Raw genomic sequence first — 19,074 nt, forward strand, 5'->3', positions numbered from 1 at the left:
CGTGAGTTCCAGATGCAGCTGTCAGGGATCTCAGATCTCAGATTTCCTGGCTTTCAGTTAAAGAACCGTAAATTATTTGTCTGTTGAAGCCGATTTGCCTTGTGTATCTGTTGCTACTGACAGAGTGTGACTAATACTGACATACACTTTGTCCTCTTGGTGCCTGGCTCTGGGTTGGGCGATTTGCATGTATTCCCATATCCGGTCCTCACAATCACCTGGTGAGGTATTCCATTTTGCAGATAGGAAAACCAAGGCTCAGAGGGGTGAGGGAGCCTGGCCCAGATAATACTGCCAGTATGTGCTCAGGGAGTCAAACCTGGTCTAATTCTTGGATGTCCTGGGGACTTGGAGCCCCTCACAGCTGCCCGCCCCAGCCTCACCCGCGCCGGCCAGCGCCTGGGGGAATATGTGTCAACAGACGCCCTTGGGCTGCAACCACATGTGGTTTGTTGCTCAGCATTGCAGTGGGAAGCTTGGCTGTATTTGTCACAACTGTTAGTGTTTGGTTATGTTTAATCAAGGCCGTGGAGGTGGGGCGCATGTGTGAGAGAAAGAGAACGCTATATATAATCTCTTGTGCACAAAGCCTGCTGTAAGATTGCCGGACCCTCCCCACTTCCCAAATACAGATGACAAAAAAAGTAAACTGAGCAAGAGCACAGATCTCTTTAGAAATCAGAGTGAACAACAAGGTCCTACTGTAGAGCACAGGGAACTATATCCAAGCTCTAATAACCTATCATGACAGAGAATATGAAAAAGAATATATGTGTGTATAACTGAATCACTATGCTGTACACCAGACACTAACACAACATTGTAAATCAACTCTACTTAATTTAAGAAGAAAGGAAAAGAAAAAGAAATCAGAGTGTTTGAACTCAACAGCAGAGAGTTGCTATTTATTCTGAACTCCGTGAAATAAGACGACTTCTCATCACCAGATAAGTCATCAAGGCGATGTGCTGTTTGAATGCCAAAAGCCATTCGTCTGTTCACCCATCCACCCATCATTTGCTAAGTTCCCGCTATAATTACTGTAATAACATTAATAGCTGCAATAATAACAATCGTTCCTATTCAATGGGCACTTCCTAAGAGATAGGCTAAGTGCTTGAATGCATCATCTGCTTAACTCTCACAAACAAGTCTATAAAACAGATGCCAAGAGACCCAGTTCACAGAGGGGGTAAGTGAGGCACAGAGAGGTTATGACACTGGCCTAAGACTTCACAGCCCGCTATGGTAGATTGAATATGGCCAGCTCCTCCCACCAAGAGGGGGATTCTGTTTCTCCACTCCCCTGAATCTAGGCTAGCCTCATGACTTGCTCTGAATGATAGAAAGTGCCAGAAGTAGTGCTGTTTAGCCCCAAGCCCAGGCCCCAAGAAGCCTGGCAGCTGCTGTTTTTGTTGACTTGGAATGCTGACTTGAAGCCTCCACAAAAGGAAGCAGGTCTCACTGACTGGAAGGTAAGAGGCCAACTGAGGCCACCCAACCAACAGCCAGCCCCAGTGGCCACACATGTGAGGGAGGCCACCTCGACCTTCCAGCCTGGCTGAGCCTCCGGCCAAGGGAACCTAGTCAAAACCAACAGAGTAGCCACCAAGCTAATTACAGAATCATGAAAAATAATAAATTGTTTTAAGCTGACTGTTTTGGGGGCTGTTTGTCATGCAGCAAAGGCTAATTGAGACACATTGTAAGACGCCAAGCCAATATTCTAACCCAGGTCTCCCATGTTTGGAATCTGGGCCTCTCAGAGGCAGGGACCACGATCACACGGCTGAAGAGGATGCAGCCCCTGAGCGTGGGGAGCTCAAGGGACACACACTCCAACAAAGACCCTGCTGGGTCATCCAGGTAAGGGAAGTTGTGTCCCAGAGGATGGGTTCCCGGGACACTGACTTATGTGTTTCATTTATACAGCAACCAACTGCTGTGTACCTACCAGGTGACAGTCGCTGTCGTAGTGCTGGATATGTGGCAGCAAGCAACAGATCTCTGATCTCAGGAAGCTTGAAATTTAGGGGAGAAGACAGACAAAAGGAAATCAGTAACCAAGCAATGACAAGTTACAGAAGAAACTGAGCATCCCCGAGGAGACAAAATAATGGACTGAAGTACACTTTTTAGATCAAGTGATCAGGAGAGATTTCTCCAAGAAGGTGACGCTGAAGCTGAGCCCACCAGAATGACAGAGAGACATGCAAAGAGTTATAGGAAGAATAATCCAAGTTGAAGCAGCTGCATGAGCAAAGTCCCTGAGGAAAAAGGGAGAACTGGAATTTCTAGTAACGTGGGACCAGCGTGGGTGAGGAGGAGAGTGGATGAAGACCAAGAAGGAAGTGTGGGTCAAGCCAGAAGGCTGTCTTAGTTCCTTTGGGCTGTGAGAACCAAAGACCACAGACTGGGGCTTACAAACAACTAAGTTCACTTCTTACAGTTCTGGAGGCTGGGAGTCCAAAGTCAAGATGCCAGCCAGTTCAGTGTCCAGTGAGGACCCGCTTCTGGTTCATAGACAGCTGTGTTCTCCCTGTGTCCTCACATAGCAGACAGGGAAAGGCACTCTGTGGAGCGGCTTTTATAAGGGTTCCACCCTCATGACCTAATCACATCCCCAAAGCCCCACTTCCGAATACCACCATGTGGAGGATTCAGTTTCAACATATGAATTTTCAGGGGACACAAACATTCAGTCTAAAGCAGACGTTATGAGAAACGACTGGAAATTTTCTCCAAGTGTGTTGGGACAGCCATGGGAAGTTTTGAGCAGAAGAGAACCATGATTTCATTTAGATTTCAGTAGACACCTCTATTGTGTGGATGACGGATTAAAGTGAGGCCATGGAAGGAGGGATACTAACAAAGATGCTGCTGCAGTTGTCCAGGAAGAGATGTTGTTTGGGGCGGTGGCTGTGGAGTTGAGGAAGGCAGTTGAGATGCATTTTGGAAGAAGACTTGATAGATTTTAGAATACTGGGTTAGCTTGAGCTCCCCCAGAAGCAGAGCTGAGACAAGGATTAGAATAGTGGGAGTAATCTGTGTAGGAGGGGATCTGAGGTAGCTTGGGTGGGGAGGAGGAAGGGACACAAGAAAGGAAGCTGGGGACTCATTTCCACTGAGGAATCTGGGAGGACCATTGAACATACACCTCAGAACAGATCCATCTGAGAGGGAAGGGAACTGGGGTGTTTACTTACTGGATCTCTGTAGTCACTGCTTACAGTAGTGACAAAATACCTTATTTCCCCATATGGTTTCTAACTCTAGCTAGATATTTCCAACCACTCTTGACATAATGAGGCTCCAACTTTGTCCCATCTGGAGGTGAGCATGTTGGCATGTTTCTTAAATGCAACCCAGCCCTCTCCATGCCATAAATGTCCAATCCCATTTTCTGAGGCAGATATAGGTGCTCCCACCCAGCCCCTAGCCAGGCAAGTCTACTCTTTCACACCAACCCATTGTGGCTCTTCAAACACGGTACCTGGATAATGTGATGCAACACCCTTTTCTGTTCCCAGACGCCAACTCAGATGCTTGCCAGCTGTGCCCCCTTGAGCACATCACTCAACCTCCCTGACCCTCAGTTTCTTCATCTGAAAGGGCAAGGTGATAAATGCACTCACCCCACGGTGTTCATTAGGGTCTCTGAGTGCCGAGTGCAGCCCCAGGTGCAGAGAACCCACTGGAAAAATGCAGCCACTACCACTGTTAGCATAGACCCCGGCTCAGTACATTTCTAAAAATACGTTTTATTGAATTTTTCCTTCCAAGCTACAGAGGCAATAGACGTTCCTTGAAACAAGCCAAACAGCAGAGGTGAACAAAGAAAAGGCCAGATCTCCTTCTCTGACTCTACTCTAACTGCACAAGCCCCTTCCACACACCCCACATGCCCCTGGAGGAGGTAACAGTGGGCATTTTTCTTTCCAAATCTTTCTCTTTGCAGAGTCATCCATTTGCCTATGTGTAGTTTATTGCTTTCATTTTTACAGATATGAGCTAATTGCATCCATATTTTCCCAGGCCAGTACAACATAAATCAATTTTGCTCTTTTTAGCAGCTTCCTAATATTCCCCATTGGTGATAAAGCTCAGTATATTGCAAGCTGTTGCCCCCCCCTCCTGCCACTGATGGGTTTTTAGGCTGTTTCCAGTGCTTCAGTCGGCCAGCCATGCTGTGCTCACCGCCTCACATCCACCTTCTCATTTCTATAGGAGAGGTTCCTAAAGTGAGGTTATGGGGTCAATGGGCACCATTTTGTCTTGGTTTTTTAATAAAAATGTGCTGCTGAGTGAGTGTGTATTGAGTGACTGAACAATCCTGGGTGGCCCCAAATTTATTCGGCTGTTTCCAGAAGCCCGCTTGGACCTGATGACTTGATGACCTCAGCAGGGCAGACATCCACTCCGGCCAACAGAACGTATCTGGTTTCACCACCCTCCCCAGGAGGGAAAAGATAGCCCTATACCCTAGTTTTGGAGCTTAAGAAAGACCTGGAGGAGAGGAAGAACCCGGAGCACAGGTGGGCCCTGGAGGTGACCCCAGTGCTGGATTTTCACAAGTCATCACTTCCCGACCCAAGGCTGGACCTGAGCCGGCACAAATGAAGACAGATGTCACCCTCACCCCTTGCCAGTGCTCCAGGGGACAGGCGGTGGCTCCAGCATGAACACAAATAAGATTAGGAGACAGAGCAAGGGGGCTGCCCGGCCTGGGGAACCGAGTGGTCAGAGAAGCCTCCGGACCAGAATCCTTGGACCCGAGGAGTCGGAAGTTCTGGTGCAGGCTGGCTTTTGTCGCACCGTGATGCACGAGGTGTCCCAGCACACTGGCACAAAAGTCATCTCACCGCTTGTTTTACAAAGGAGAGACTGAGGTGTGACCTCAGGCAACCGTCATATCTGTCTCCACGTCTGTGAAAAGGGGATAGTTGAGGTGCATCCTGCCTTCTCAGGTTTGCTGTGGGGATTCAGCAAGAGGTGGTGGGTGGCCGCTGGTGCTGAGTGCTCTCACCCATCTCTCTCCCCACCTCTGCTCCGCCATCTTCCTCACTGACCATCCATGAGCCTCTAGGGTCCTTGATCTTCATGGCTCCAGTGTGCCACCCTTCTCCCCATCCCAGCCACCCACCCCTGGTGTTAATCCCTAGTCCTTACTGTCTCCAATGGCTGGAAGTTATACCCCGTCGCCAGTAACTCCACCTCACCCTCTCATGGCCAAGTTGCCCTCTCTAAACCACCACACCCTGGCTTTCTGGACCACTTCCCTCACCAGCCCCCAGAACAGTGGCTGATATGTAGGAGGGTCAACCATAAAGATGTGTCAGGTGGATGAATAAATGAACAAACGAACAAAGGTTTGGCAGCTACTAAAAATAAAGAATTGAGTGATGATACTGGGCACATGCTCCTGTAGGGAAATGAGGGAGAGGTTCATTAGAAAGAGGGTATGGCTTCTGAGAGGATCAACAAGGTGACACAGGCCAAGCCCGTAGCAGAGGAGATGTCCATCGCCTGCATCGTCATTCATTCATTCATTCAAAACACGTGAGCTGCAGGTGAGCAAAATAAATCCAGAGTTTCCCCAGGGAGCAGGGAGGACAGGGAAATGAGCCATCCGAGGACCAGGAAGGTAGGCAGGGACTTGATGGACAGCAGGGGTAACATTGGCAGCATTTGACCTTGACAGCACAGATGCCAGTCAGAGCATGTCCCTGCGATCGTTCCGGGGCCTTGGCCATGCCAAACACTAACCCTTTGGTGCTGGTCACCGGAGCTCGGGGGCTGGGGCCAGGGTGGCTGGGGCAGGTGGGAGGCGGAAGTGGTGCTCTGGGAAGTCACTGGGCTGTAGCTATTTGCTGACAGTCCGGTAAGTGTTTCAGTATTTCAATATCTCAACAGGAGTGACCCAAGAGAAGAGTGTGACAGGAGAGCATAAGGTGGAGGGACCACCTTCGGCAAAGGCTCTGTGCCACAGGGCGCCTCTAGCCAGCTGGTCAGCGGGTCCCAGGGGAGCCCCAGACCTCCTGGTTCTGGTTCCTAGACCAGGGCCCCCTCCCTGATTGGCGCGTGGTGCTGCCCTCCGAGCTCCCTCCCTAGGAGGTTTATTTTGGGGGTGATGGGCAGGAACAGCTGAGCTGAGGGTTGCTGAGGCCCTCAGAGGGGAGGCTGCCCTGGGAGTCCCAGGTGCCTCCTAGGGGTCCCCTGGAGGGACAGCCCTGGTGCTGTCTACCCAGGATGAGGTGGGAAGGAGCCTTCTTGGGTGCCTATGGCTACCGATATCCCCCAGGCATCCCTTTAAGGGACAAATGGTCTGGGAGGAGGGAGGAAGAGGTGGAAAGAACCCAACCCTCCCCCTTGGCGTGGCTTCATGACAAAAGGCTGAGCTCCCTGGTGCCAGAGCCCCCCCTGAGGGTGGAGGTGGGGAGGCTCATGCCTCACACCCCATAGGCCCGGAGTTGGGGCCAGGCTGGAGGACCCAAGGGGGCTTGGTGGGGAGTGGGCTCCCATTTCACAGGCCTGGTGCACGGACTTCCAGAACATCTTCCCAATAAGCCCTCTTCTCCCAGCCACCTAGGCCCCCTCACCTGCCCAGCCTCTTCCCTAAAACCACCTCCATCTCCTTGGCCCCCAGGAAGCCCTCCCTTTGCCCCCTCCTCTCAGAGCCCCACTCCTCGGGACTGCACAGCCTTGGCCTCCTCTCCCACCTCCCCCCTGCCCAGGCCCTTGCCTCTGCCCGCAGCTCTGCGGCCTGGACCCAAGTGGGACCCGCTCAGAGAGGCCCGAGGGGGCCTGTGTGGGGGATTCCTCACCCCGCAGCTCACTGTGGTTTTCTCTCAGCACTCTGCTGTCTCTGGAATGACCTTGAAGTGTGCCCACGCCTCTTCCTCTAATCACAACACGGCTCGTGCTGAGCATCCCCCAAGAGATTCTGTGCGTCAGGAGCACAGGGTCCCGCCCAGTCTTTTTGCCGCACCGTCCCCGGACTTGGCCCGGCGCCCGGCACGCAGTCGGGGCTCGGCGTTAGCTGCAACCAAAGGAAAAACCATCCCACAGCTGGTTTGAGAAGAGGGCCAGGGGCTTAGGGCTTGACCTCCAGGTGTCCTTGACTCTTCCTCTAATCCACGATACAGGCTGCGTGACCTCCAGGTCACCGGGTCGCTGCCTCCCCACCGCAATGACACACCTCCCTTGGCGGTAACTCTCAGAGCGTTGTGATGCCTCAGGGACCTTACTGCTCCTGCTCCTGCCCACCCACCCCAGCAGTCAGAAGAGGGTGACCCCGGTGCAGAGGAGGCAGTGGTGTGGGGGAGGGAAAGCAAAGCCCGTGTGTCCTGTGACCAGGCAGCCAAGGACACTGAGGGCCATCAGGAAAGGCCAGGGACCACCAAGGCTGGTCCACGAGGGGGAACTGGCCACCTCCTCGGGGTTTCTGTCCCTTAAGGCCAGTTTCTTAGTGGCCGCTGCCCACACCCACAGATAGAGCTCTAGCCCAGCAAAGAGACTCCTCATCCAGACCCTGCTGTCCTGCCCTCCTTGTCCTCACACAGGGGCTCCACCGTGTGCGACGCCTTGTTTCATGCATGCACTCATTCAATTATTTATTGGGTATCTACTATAAACTGGGCACTGTCCCAGGTCAGGGGATAAAACAGCGGGCAGATGAAGCCCTGCCCTCCAGCTATCACAGTGGTGGAGGCTCAAATAATGGCCTCCCAATGATGTCCAAGTCCTCAACCCTGGAACCTGGGCATATGTTACCTCACAGGGTATAAGGGACTTTGCAGATGTGATTAAATTAGGGATCATGTGGGCCCAACCTAATCACAGGTCCTTACAGGAGGGAGGCAAGAGGATCAGAGTCAGAGAGAGAGGACGTGAGGATGGAAGCTGAGGTCAGAGAAGAGAGAAGACGCTGCACTGCTGGCTTTGAAGATGCTGGAAGGGGCCACCAGCCAAGGAATGCAGGCGGCCTCCAGAGGCTGGAAAAGGCAGGGAAGAGGATTCTCCCCAAGAGCCTCATAAGAAACACAGGCCTGTTTTGGACCTCAGACTCCAGAACTGTAAGATAAGAAAAGCTGCGCTGTTCAAAGTCCCTAACTTGGTGGTGATTTGTCACAGCATCACAGGAAATGACTACAACAGTCTAGCAGGGGAAGATGTTCAGCCCACGAATCCCAGCAGGACCAACTCTATGACCGGTGGGCCCAGTGCAAAATGAAAATGCAGGGCCCTTGATTCAGAAGTTATTAAGAATTTCAATATGGCAACAGCGGGGCATCCAACCAAAGGGGCCCCTCCGAGCACGAGGCCATGAGCCAGGACATGGGATGCCTGCCGGAGCTGCCCCTGAATCCCACCCCTGAATCCCACCCAGTGCATCCCAACAGTGAGGTGGGCTGGCAAGTGAGAGGACAGGGGCCCCTGAGGGCTTGTGGCAGTGAAGGCGACCCAGGTTGGGGGTCAGGAGAGCTCTCTGAGCAGGTAACACTTGCTTTGGGCCAGATTAAGGGGAGAGGTAAGTAAGAGTGGCTCCAGGAGAGGGTACAGAAGATGCAGAGGCTAGAGGCCTGGGAAGGGTTTACTTCCATTGTTCCTGTTTGTAAACAAACTTTATTTTGGAAACATTTGGGATTTACAGAAGAGTTTTGCAAAGTTAGTACAGAGAATTCTTGCACACGTTTCACCCAGCTTCCCCTCATGCTAACATCCTGCATGACTGTGGTACGATTTGTCAAAACCAAGCCATTCACATTAGTACTTGACTACACCATATAACTACACACGTGCCGGACTATTCAGATTTTCCCCCGGTTTCCCCTCAAATGCCCTTTTTTCTGTTCCAGGACACTGTGTCACATTTAGCTCCTCTCCCCATCCTAAAAATTAATACCTGAGTGTTAGACATACCGGGCCTTTCATGTGCTTGACCTCAGTGAATTCTCACCATCCTCTCCTCACCCACTTTGCAGATGAGGAAACTGAGGCCCAGAGATGTTAAGCAACTAGAAGTCCTTGAAGCATCACCCCCTCCCCCTGCAAAATCTGGTTCCTATCCCACCGTCCCCAGTGCCCCCTACTCCCCCATGTTACCTGGCCTACTCTTTAGGCTACTCCAGACCTTCCCAAACTTGAATCACGTATGATTTTATCTCCTGTATTCTTTTTTGGCTTAATATTTTTGCTTTAAACAGACTCATTTTTTTAAACCAAGAAACATTCTTTTGGGGGTGGGGGAGGTAATTAGGTTTATTTATGTATTTTATTTAATGGAGGTACTGGGGATTGAACCCAGGACCTTGTGCATGCTAGGCAAGCACTCTACCACTGAGCTATACCCTCTCCCCCAAACCAAAAAACATTCTTAAAGGACTCAGCACACCTCTATCACAGTGGAAAGCCTGACTACTGGCCATAAGTAAGCAGGTCCCTGTGCAAATAGAGATGATGAAGATAAAATGATCTTGTAAATTCCAGCAGGCGCTGGTGTCTAGGCTCTGGGTGAGTGAAGCCTCAACATGAGACCTTTTCCCCGAGTGATCAAGGGATGGAGCCCCCTCCCTGCTCCCGCCAAGATCCTGTCCTCAAGGACGTCACTGGCTGCTGGGGAAACCTAGATGAGACAAGGTAAACACAAGGCAGTGAGGAAGGGACCCAGCAAAGGTTAACACTAAATGGCTCCCTGTTATTAAGCACCGACTACATGCCAGGCACTGTGCACTGTTTCACTGATGTCCTCCAAAAGTTGGTCCTACTCATTATCCCCATTTCGCAGATGTGGAAACTGAGGCTCAGGGAAGTTACAGAGGGAGGCCACAGACACATAGAAAGAAGCAAGACTCGAATGATTCCCTTTGCCGAATCCTGACATTTCTACTTCTAAGCAGCTCTCTAATTGGTTGCCTTCAGTCTCTCCCCAAGATATTTAGAACGTGAGGCTGGGTGGTCAGTTCCCATTCATTAAACACCCACCTCCGCCAGGCATCTGACAAACACTGTGTCACGTGAGCCTTGGGGCAAACCTGAGCAGAGGTGGTGTGGGTTTCATCAGCTTACTGAGTAGGTAAAGGCAGGAAGTGGCATGACCAGGACCCCACCCCAGACCAGCCTTAGTCAAGAGGCTTTAGTCACACATCTGGGAGTGCTTGGGACTTAGCAAAACTCAGGATGTTCACAAAAGAGCTTTTGAGAATCTGATGACCCTAGCATCACAGATAGCTTTAGGCAAATCACCATAGGAAAATGTATCTTCCCCCAAAAGGTAAATTTAGGGAGTATTTGACTTACAAAAGTCTCAATCCTCTGGGCACTTTCTCCTTTTCCTTCCTTTTTTTTTTTTTTTTAAATAATGGAGGTACTGGGGATTGAACCCAGGACCTTGTGCATGCTAATTGTGCACTCCACCCTTGAGCTATACCCTCCAGCCTTCTTTTCCTTCTTTCTAAGCAAACAGCCTGCCCCTAGTCATGGCCTCCAGGAGCATATAATGGGTGCAACTAGGGAACACTTTCTGGGTCTTTACGGCTTTGGCTTACAAAGGCCAAGGCCAGGGGACAGCCGGCTACAGCCTGGTTTTTTCATTTTGTTTTTATTTTTTAAATGCAGTAAGAACGCAATAGGACAACATAAGATCTACCTCTTAACAAATTTTTAAGTGCACAGTACAGTATTGTTAACTACAGGCGCTGTGTTGTACAGCAAACTCCTACAACTTCTTCATCTTGCATGGCTGAAACTTACATCTGTTGACCAGCCACTCCCCCTCTCCCCAGCCCCTGGCAACCACTGCTTCTGGGAGTTTGACTATTTTACATACCTCATGTAAGTGCCATCATGCAGTATTTTGCCTGTAACTGGCTTAATTCCACTTAGCATGTCTTTCAGGCTCATCCATGTTGTCACAGATGGCAGGATTTCCTTCCTTTCTAAGGCTGAATAATACTCCATTGTGTACGTTGTTTCTATATCTTGACCGTTGGGAATAATGCTGCAGTGAACATGGCGCTGCAGATAGCTATTTGAGATCCTGATTTCAATCCTTTTGCATATATACCCAGAAGTGGAATTGCTGGATCATCTGGTACTTCTATTTTTAGTTTTTTGAGGCACCTCCATACTGCTTCCCAGGCTGATTTGTTTCTTTTGCTATGCTATCTTGGTAAATAAAGTTTTATTGGAACACAGCCATGTCCATTGGCTTACATACTGTCTGCTTTTGACCCACAATGGCAGAGCTGAGTCATTGCTACACAGATTATAAAACCTGTAAAGCTTCAGATATTTACTATCTGGCACTTTACAGAAAGTTTGCCAACCCCTGCTCTGGCCCTGGGGGCCTCCAGGCAATTGAGGCCAGGGTGCCATGTTTGCACCAGGAACACGCAGGAAGCAATAAAGAATTCGCTGAGTAGGGGAAGAGGAGGAAGGGGGCACTCATTCTGATTCTTTTTTATTTTTTAATGAAGTCTTTTAAATTTTATTATTCATTTTACATGTTTCATTATGTTCTTTTATTTATTTATTTTTGTGTGGCGAGGTAATTGGGTTTATTTATTATTATTTTTTTTTTCTTTAATGGAGGTACTGGAGATTGAACCCAGGACCTCACTCATGCTAAGCATGTACTCTCCCACTAGAGCTATACACTCCCTGCCTTTCTGATTTTTGACTGTCAGAGACCCCAAGAAGGGGAAAGGATGACCCTGACCACAGGGTTCTGCCCCAAGCAGCCCCTGACCCTCCCACACAGCACCTGCTCCCGTCAGGGCCAGTGGACCCCAGCATCGACCCCCACAGGTGGGTCAGCCCTGAAAAACTGAGTCTATAAACTTTTCTGCCAGCCTGGCAGGATGGAGGCTTCAGCAGAAATTGAATGAATTTATACAAAACTCAAATTCCAGCATGGCTGAGACTGGAGCTGCGTCTTACATTTACCCAGGTCCACTTTATTTGAAAGAGCAGTCGTGACAGAAGCCACGCTGACTCAGATTTCAGGACCTTCTTCACTGGGTAAAGGCAGACACGCAAATGAGGTCACAGGTCCCCTGGTCCCTGTTCCCTCCAAAGTGACGGCCAGCCTCATCTTGTCCTCACCAGGAGGAGGCAGGAGTTATCACCCCCATTTCACAGGTGAACAAAGTGAGGTACAAGGGCTGCTTGTTCGGTGAAATGAGTCCCCAGAGCCATGGTGGATAGAACATTCTGGAAAAAGCCCTTATCGGGCAGGAGGTGGGAAAGCCTCTGACCTGACTGCTGGAGTCTAGCTCGCTCTTTGTTTATGGCGCAGCTCTGGGCAGGCGGTGTCCCTCTCTGCTGGAGGAGCGTGAGGGCTGGGGGCAGCCATGGGGTGCAATGTAAGGACTCCTCACACTTAAGGATTCCGGGAAATGGAGCCATTGTGACAGGGCAGGAGGCCCGAGCCGGCTCCAAGGGGACTGACTAGCCACTCCGGATCCTCATACACAGAACCCAACTGACCCTCATGCGTTTGAACTCAACCCCCACCTCCCAGCTGATGCACACTTTGACTCAAGTCTATGAGGTCTCCCCATGCTGCCTTCACTGAGCAAGAGGACAGGGAGTACTATCACTAATCAAGTGGATCCCATCAGGCCAGGGCCCCTGCAGCAGAGGGAAGACACAGATGCCAGAAAGAAAGGGCTCACCATGGCTCTGGGGTTCATATCCTGCCTCCTGGGGTCTGTTCAAAACTTCTCTGCCACCACCAGCTCCTTCTTGTTGCTTGCCTACTGCATGCCAGGTACCGGGCATATTGATCTCACTGAATCCTCCCAAGAGCTAAAGATTGGAACTGTCATTAGCCCCATTTCCTGAGTGGAAGAACTGAAAGAGAGAGGTTGAGTAACCAGCCCAAGGTCACACAGCTATCAGAGGCTGAAGCAAGATGCAACGTGACATTGGAGACCAAGCTGCTGCTTTAAAACATGCTTTGTATTAACAGGCTACTTTTTTTTTTTAATTTGCAATTTTGAAAGTTCACATAAACTTTCTTTTTTGAAAAGTTTCTTTTCAAAAAAATAGAAAGAAAAGAAAAACAGGCAATGAACAAATCTGTATCCCCTCCCCTCTTCGTATGCCCTAACCAGTTTCACCTTCCTCCTGATAGGTAACGTTTAGTCCTTCAGTGGGTAGCCACAGTTTCTTTATGCAAGTATAAGCTAATACAAGTATATGCTCACTCCTCCCTTTTTATGCAAATAGGTATATACTATATACTATTTTGAACCTTGCTTTTCTCACCTAATAAAGCTTAGGGATGGTTCCTCACCATTCTTTACAGCAGCAGAGTACAGTATTGCATTATATGGATTGAGCCAGTGTCTTTAATCAGCCCCCTACTGATGGAGGGTTTAGGTTTTTTCAGTCTTTGGCTTTTACAAACAATGTTGCAAAGTATAACCTTGTACATAAATAATGTCCCACAAGTCCCAGTTTATCTGTAGGATTATTGTTGGGCAGCTGCCCAGCTGGGACAGAGGGTTTCTGCGTTTGTAATTTGGACAGATATTGCCAAAGGAGGGTCCAGGTTCCAAGCAAGGCATGGCTCAAACTCCAAAGCCCTCTCTCTGGCTGCGCAGCGGGTGGGAGCAGAGCCCCGGCGAAGTACCGCCTCCATGGGCGTGGTCCAGGGCGGTGGGCGGGGCCTGAAGGGCAGAAAGAACACCTCCTCCCCTCGCCCCACCACTGGCTCCTCTAGTCCAGCCACCTTCTCCCCACCACCCCCACCTGCTCCCTCTAAATCTTCCTGTGATGGCTTAACCGTCACGGCAGCACATGGCCTGAAAGGCGATGAAATAGCACACAGCTGCAATAGGTAAGGAGGCCAGCGGGGGAAGAGCACCAGGGTGTATCTAAAGGGGGCAAAACGGGAAACATGCCTGGGAGGGAAGCCCCCACCAGCCCTGGCCATCCCCCCAGAGATGACTGAGGACTGTGGGACGAAGTATCATTCACCGGACTTTCCCTGACCAGCTGAACCATTAAACTAGGACACTGAGATGACTGCCACCGCACTGTGGGCATTTCCTCATCAGGAGGGTATTTGTGGCCGCCCTACCCTGTGTAAAGGGTTTCACGTGCATTATTCCAATTAAGCCTCCCAGCCACCCATGAGGTCAGTTCTATTATTACCCTCGTCCTCCGGAAGAGGACACAGGTGAGGTAACTACCAAGCCACATGCTCCACAGAAAGTCTGTTTGGATCATCAGGGCCACAAATCATTAGCAGAACATTTGAAGGGGGTGGGTAATGGGGCTAAAAATACTTATTTGGAACAGTCTCAGGGCAGGCCAAGTTCCCATTCAGACCCCCACCTCCTGTTAAAATAGCTTTGGGTTCAGGGAAGGGCGGATGGGTAAGGTTCCCTCGCAGCTCTTCTTCTATGATACATACAGATTTATTGTTCAATAAAGTTAACACATGCTTATAGCAGAAAATTTGGAACATATGGGGAGAAAATGAAATTAATCCATAAACCCACTACCCAGGGGAAGCCTCTAGTAACATTGTGGGACAGTGGCTGCCAGTCTCTGTTCTCAGCACGTGCGTATACGTTAATATGGTAATTGAAATAGAACACATGTGCAGAAAAGTGCATGGATCATAAATGTAAAGCTCAATTTTCAGAGTGAAAACTCCCGTGTAACAAGCATCCACATCAAGAAACGGAACATGGGGGAGGGTACAGCTCAGTGGTAGAGCACATGCTTGGCACACACAAGCCCTGGGTTCAATCCCAAGAGCCTCCATCAAATAAATAAATAAATAAATCTAATTACCGCCCCACCCCACCCCCCAAAAAATCAAGAAAAAATAAATTAAATGTCCTGAGAAGGGTTTAAAAAAAACAAAACAGAAATGCAAGTGACCATGTTTTTTAATGCAATCAGGATCTTCCGATGCTGTGAGATACGTGTGTCCCCCCAAAAGACAGGTTGAAACCCTAAGCCCGGGACCTGTGAATGTGACCGTATTTGGAGATAAGATCTTTGCTGGTCTAGTCAAGTCAAGGTGAGGTTGCTGCGGATGAAGGCAGGCCCTGATCTAATCACTGGGATCTTTATAAGAAGAGAGACAGACTCGGGGAAGAAGGCCTGTGAAGTGGTGAAGGAGGCGGCCCCAGACCCTAGGAACACCAAGCACTGCAAGCAGCAGCAAAGAAGGGTCCTTCAGAGGGAGCGTGGTCCTACCAACGTGCTAATTCAGACTTCCAGCCTCCAGAGCTTTGAGTGAACCAACTTCTGTTGTTTCAAGCCACCCCGTTGGTAGCAGTTTGCTATGGCAGCCCAAGGACACGCATGCCTATGCTACGTGCAGTTCATATTTGTTCTGCTCATGGAAGTCACGGGAGTTCACCTTTCATCCCAACACAGGATCCAGCTCCTGGACTGAATGTCACCTCCTGCAGCCTGGTGACCACAGCAGACACATCAAATGATGTCACCACCAAAAGCACTTCAGTGGCTCCCCAGTGTCCCTGTGGTCTGGCTCCTGTCCTGTCCAGCCTCGTCTCATACCTCGCTTCCTGTCCAGCCAGGCAGACCACCTTTTGGCCCTTTCTCTGTCTCTGTGGCCACAGAGCCTTCGTATATGCAGTGCCATCTGCCATGATGCCCCCACTCGCTCCTTGACACATGCCCAGCTCATCTTCATCCACTCAGATGGGGCATGAACTCCCTCATATCCTGAACAGGCAGTGCTCAGCCCACCCCTAGGAGGCTGGCTCGGGGATGCAGTGTTTCCAGGAGAAGGCAGATATCCACTCTTCTGTGGGAAATGGCCCTACTTTAAAATTGAACACAAGTTTTCCAGACCTCTAAGTAGCCAGACAGGAGCCCAGGGCCTGGACCACCAGGCTCAGGATCCTAGCAGGGATCCACAGTGAGGTTAGTGATGGCTTTGGTTTTCCCAAGCATCACCAGTGGGGGACTTGTTTTAAGTCATATAACTAAAAAGGCCACTGTGAGGCTCTGGGACCAGCTGGGATGGGCTATTGGGATGCTAGACAGGCAGCGTGAACATTTGGAGTTTTGCCTGGAAACACAAAGGCCTGGGGTGGGAAGACAAAGCCGAAAGCATTATCAGCAGTGACTCAGCATGCCCGGGGTTAACATCCCTAGAAAGGCAGGTGGGGCAGCGTTTTCCGTAAGGCGGCAGGAAGCCCACGTCCTGGGAAGTGTGCAGCCGGCTGTGGTCTAGGGTGATTTCCTCATCCTCGTCTGAGGAGGTGACACTCTCAAGTGCAGATTGTTAGGAACAGTTTCCCAAGCCGGGAGCCAAGGGCCACCTCCCTCCTAACAAGACCAGGCAGCCCAAGACAGGAAGGGAGGGACTCCAGGGGCAAGTCTGTACCCGTCTTGGGCAGGGCCCCAGCAGGGAGTGAAGCAAACCTCAGCCCACATCTGTTCATCGCCTGCCCTGCACCACCCCTGAGAAGGCTCTGCCCTGCAGGGCCTGGCACATCGTCTACAGATATTTGTTGACTGTATGGATGGCTGGCTGGATGAATAGATGGCTGGACAGAAGGGTAGACAGATGCATGGATGGATGGATAAATAGATGAATGGATGAACAGACAGACGGATGCATGGATGGATGAACGGATGGATGCATAGATGCATGGATGGATGGACAGATGCATGAATCAATGAATAGATGGATGGATGGACAAATAGACAAGATGGATGGATAAATGAATAGATACATGGATGGATGGATAAATAGATGGACAGAGAAGATGGATAGATGGATGGGTGGATGAATAGATGAATAATGGATGAACAGACAGATGAATGGATGGATGGACGAAGGGATGGGTGGATGGATGGATTGATAGATGGATGAACAGACAGATGAATGTAAATGGAGCTGTAAACCCTTAAGGATAGAACACTTTCAGGTTCAAAGTGCCATCTGGGCATGATAGAAGCAGCCCTGTCCCAAGGGAAACCTCAGCGTCCAGCAGGGAAAGCACTGAGGAGGGTGACTTGGGCCATTCATACAGCTGGGACCCGTGGAGAAGGGGGAGGGTGTGTGACTGCACGTGCATAGCTCCAGGCCTTGGCCGGGGCTGTTCCTTCTGCCTGGAACACCCTCCTCCACTCCTTTGCCTGCCCAACTCCCACTCAACCTTTTACAACTCATCTCGGGCAGCTGTGTCTTAAGAAAGTCACCTAAGGGGTCCTCCTCCCCCTAACCTGGCTGGGCAGGTTCCTCCCACAGCACCCCTCCATTGCCATGCCAACCACCCTGTGTCACGATGGTCTGTTTGCTCCCGAGTCCCCCTGGGGGGCTGTGGGCCCCTGGCGGGCAGAGACCACGCCAAGCTCCTGTCTCCACGCCCAGCGCGGGGGCTCGCACGAGGTAGCACTCAGGAAATGCCGGTGACCCAAACCAAGCGCACAGAGCAGGGGATTCTGTTCCCCCACCCCCCTAGCATCCAGAAAACGTGATTCGATCAGAAATAGACTTGCAACTCAATTTAAAAAATGAAATCACATGTACAAAAGAGAAGCAGGCTTAGTAATAAAAACACAGAGCTGCAGACTTGTGGTTTCATAGAACAGAAAAGCTCCATGTTTATGTCATGTATCCTGGTTCACAAAGAGCCGTCATGTGAGTCTGTCAGGAAAGCCTGCCGTGGTAGCCATCTCTGCCAAGTGGGAACAGAGGCCCTGAACTTTAGTGACTTGCCCAGGGTCACAGTGAGTGTTGAGACCAAGGCCAGGGCAGCGATCCCGGGTAGGCGCCTCACCTGCCAGTCTCCTCATCTTCCTTCTGACTACTGGATGTTTTCCAAATTAGGAATCTGTTGGTGGCTGCGCCTTCCCAGGGAGGGGAGGCAGATATCCCCACACAGAGGAGACAAGGAGGCCCAGAGAGCCCGAGGCACCTATCTGGGCTCACACAGCCAGGAAGGTAAGGTGTGACGCAAGGAGTGGCCAGCTGCAAAGAAAGGCAGGCCTGGAACTTTGGGCTGGGTGGAGACTTCACCCTCAGGGCCCCTCCACTGCCACCTGGACCACCACCCACCCACAGAGGGGTCAACCGGACCCCAGTGCAGAGTCTAGATCTCTCAGAGCCCCCGACCACCCCATCCTGGGCCTGAAAGACAAGACTTCTTCAGTAGTGTTGGCAAGAGACCATCCTAACTGTCTCAGCCAGGAGACGCCCAGGATCCGGGTGGAGGGACACGGTTCTAAATTCCAGCTCTGCCGCTTGTGAACTGGGTGAGCCTCTGCGTGCGTGTCTCTAAAGCAGTGGTAATAAGGCCTGCCCCCTGGGTGGTCAGGCCGTCACATGAAATCATACACTTCAGCACCAGCCACAGCACCCGCTAGACAGGAGGAGATGCCATCTTCACCGCCAACAGCTTCTTCACGGCACCGAAGCACAGCAAAGATGGGAGAGGCTCAGGGCTCACTGCAGGGGAATCGCAAAGACCGGGTCTTCTATGTGTTCCCTGCAGCTTCTTAGGCTGATAGGGGAGGACTGGAGGTCCCCATTGGGGTGCAAATGGGGCTGAGTGGGGAGTCCACCCCTGCAGGGACTGAGATGGCAGGGAAGGCAGGGCCACCCACTGGGGCCAAGGAGACCCAGGTAGCAACAGATCATCAGTGATGGAGAGAGGAGGGCTGGTGCAAAGGTCAGGAGGCAGGTGCTGGGTCAGCCTGGCGGGGAGAGTGGGCAGACCCTGTCCCCCGTTCCTCTCACCCAGGTCTGTGTTCCTCCATCTAGGCTCTTCCTCCCCGACTCCCCTGGTCTCCTCATGCTGCCAAGACATTCAGCACTGATTCCTGCCACCCGGTAAGGGAGGGTACCCACCCCACAGGCTTTGGAGCCAGACGGGGCTGGATTCAAATTCCAGCCCTGCTCCTACTTGCTAGCTCTGGGCTTTGGGTTTCTCTTCTGGAAAGAGGGGACTGAGCACCCCTGTGGGAAAGGAACCTAGCACAGCACAGGCGGCTCAGGACTCCGGGGCAGCCTCCCTGGGCTCCTGCCCCCCAGGAGCTGCTCTTCCAAACGAGAAGGCTTTACAGACA

At 51.1% G+C, this 19,074-nt stretch overlaps 1 long non-coding RNA gene across 1 annotated transcript in view; it reads right to left on the reverse strand.

Annotated features, from left to right (window-relative positions):
* The window catches only part of LOC140687069 (uncharacterized), a 49,530-nt gene that overhangs the window by 6,582 nt on the left and 23,874 nt on the right, over nucleotides 1–19,074 (reverse strand). Inside the window, exon 2 of the long non-coding RNA XR_012061126.1 lies at nucleotides 1,955–2,021. This is a non-coding gene — a long non-coding RNA (uncharacterized lncRNA). The remainder of the gene's footprint in view (nucleotides 1–1,954; nucleotides 2,022–19,074) is intronic.

Source organism: Vicugna pacos, chromosome 18 (assembly GCF_048564905.1).
Source record: "Vicugna pacos chromosome 18, VicPac4, whole genome shotgun sequence".
Classification (NCBI taxonomy): domain Eukaryota; kingdom Metazoa; phylum Chordata; class Mammalia; order Artiodactyla; family Camelidae; genus Vicugna; species Vicugna pacos.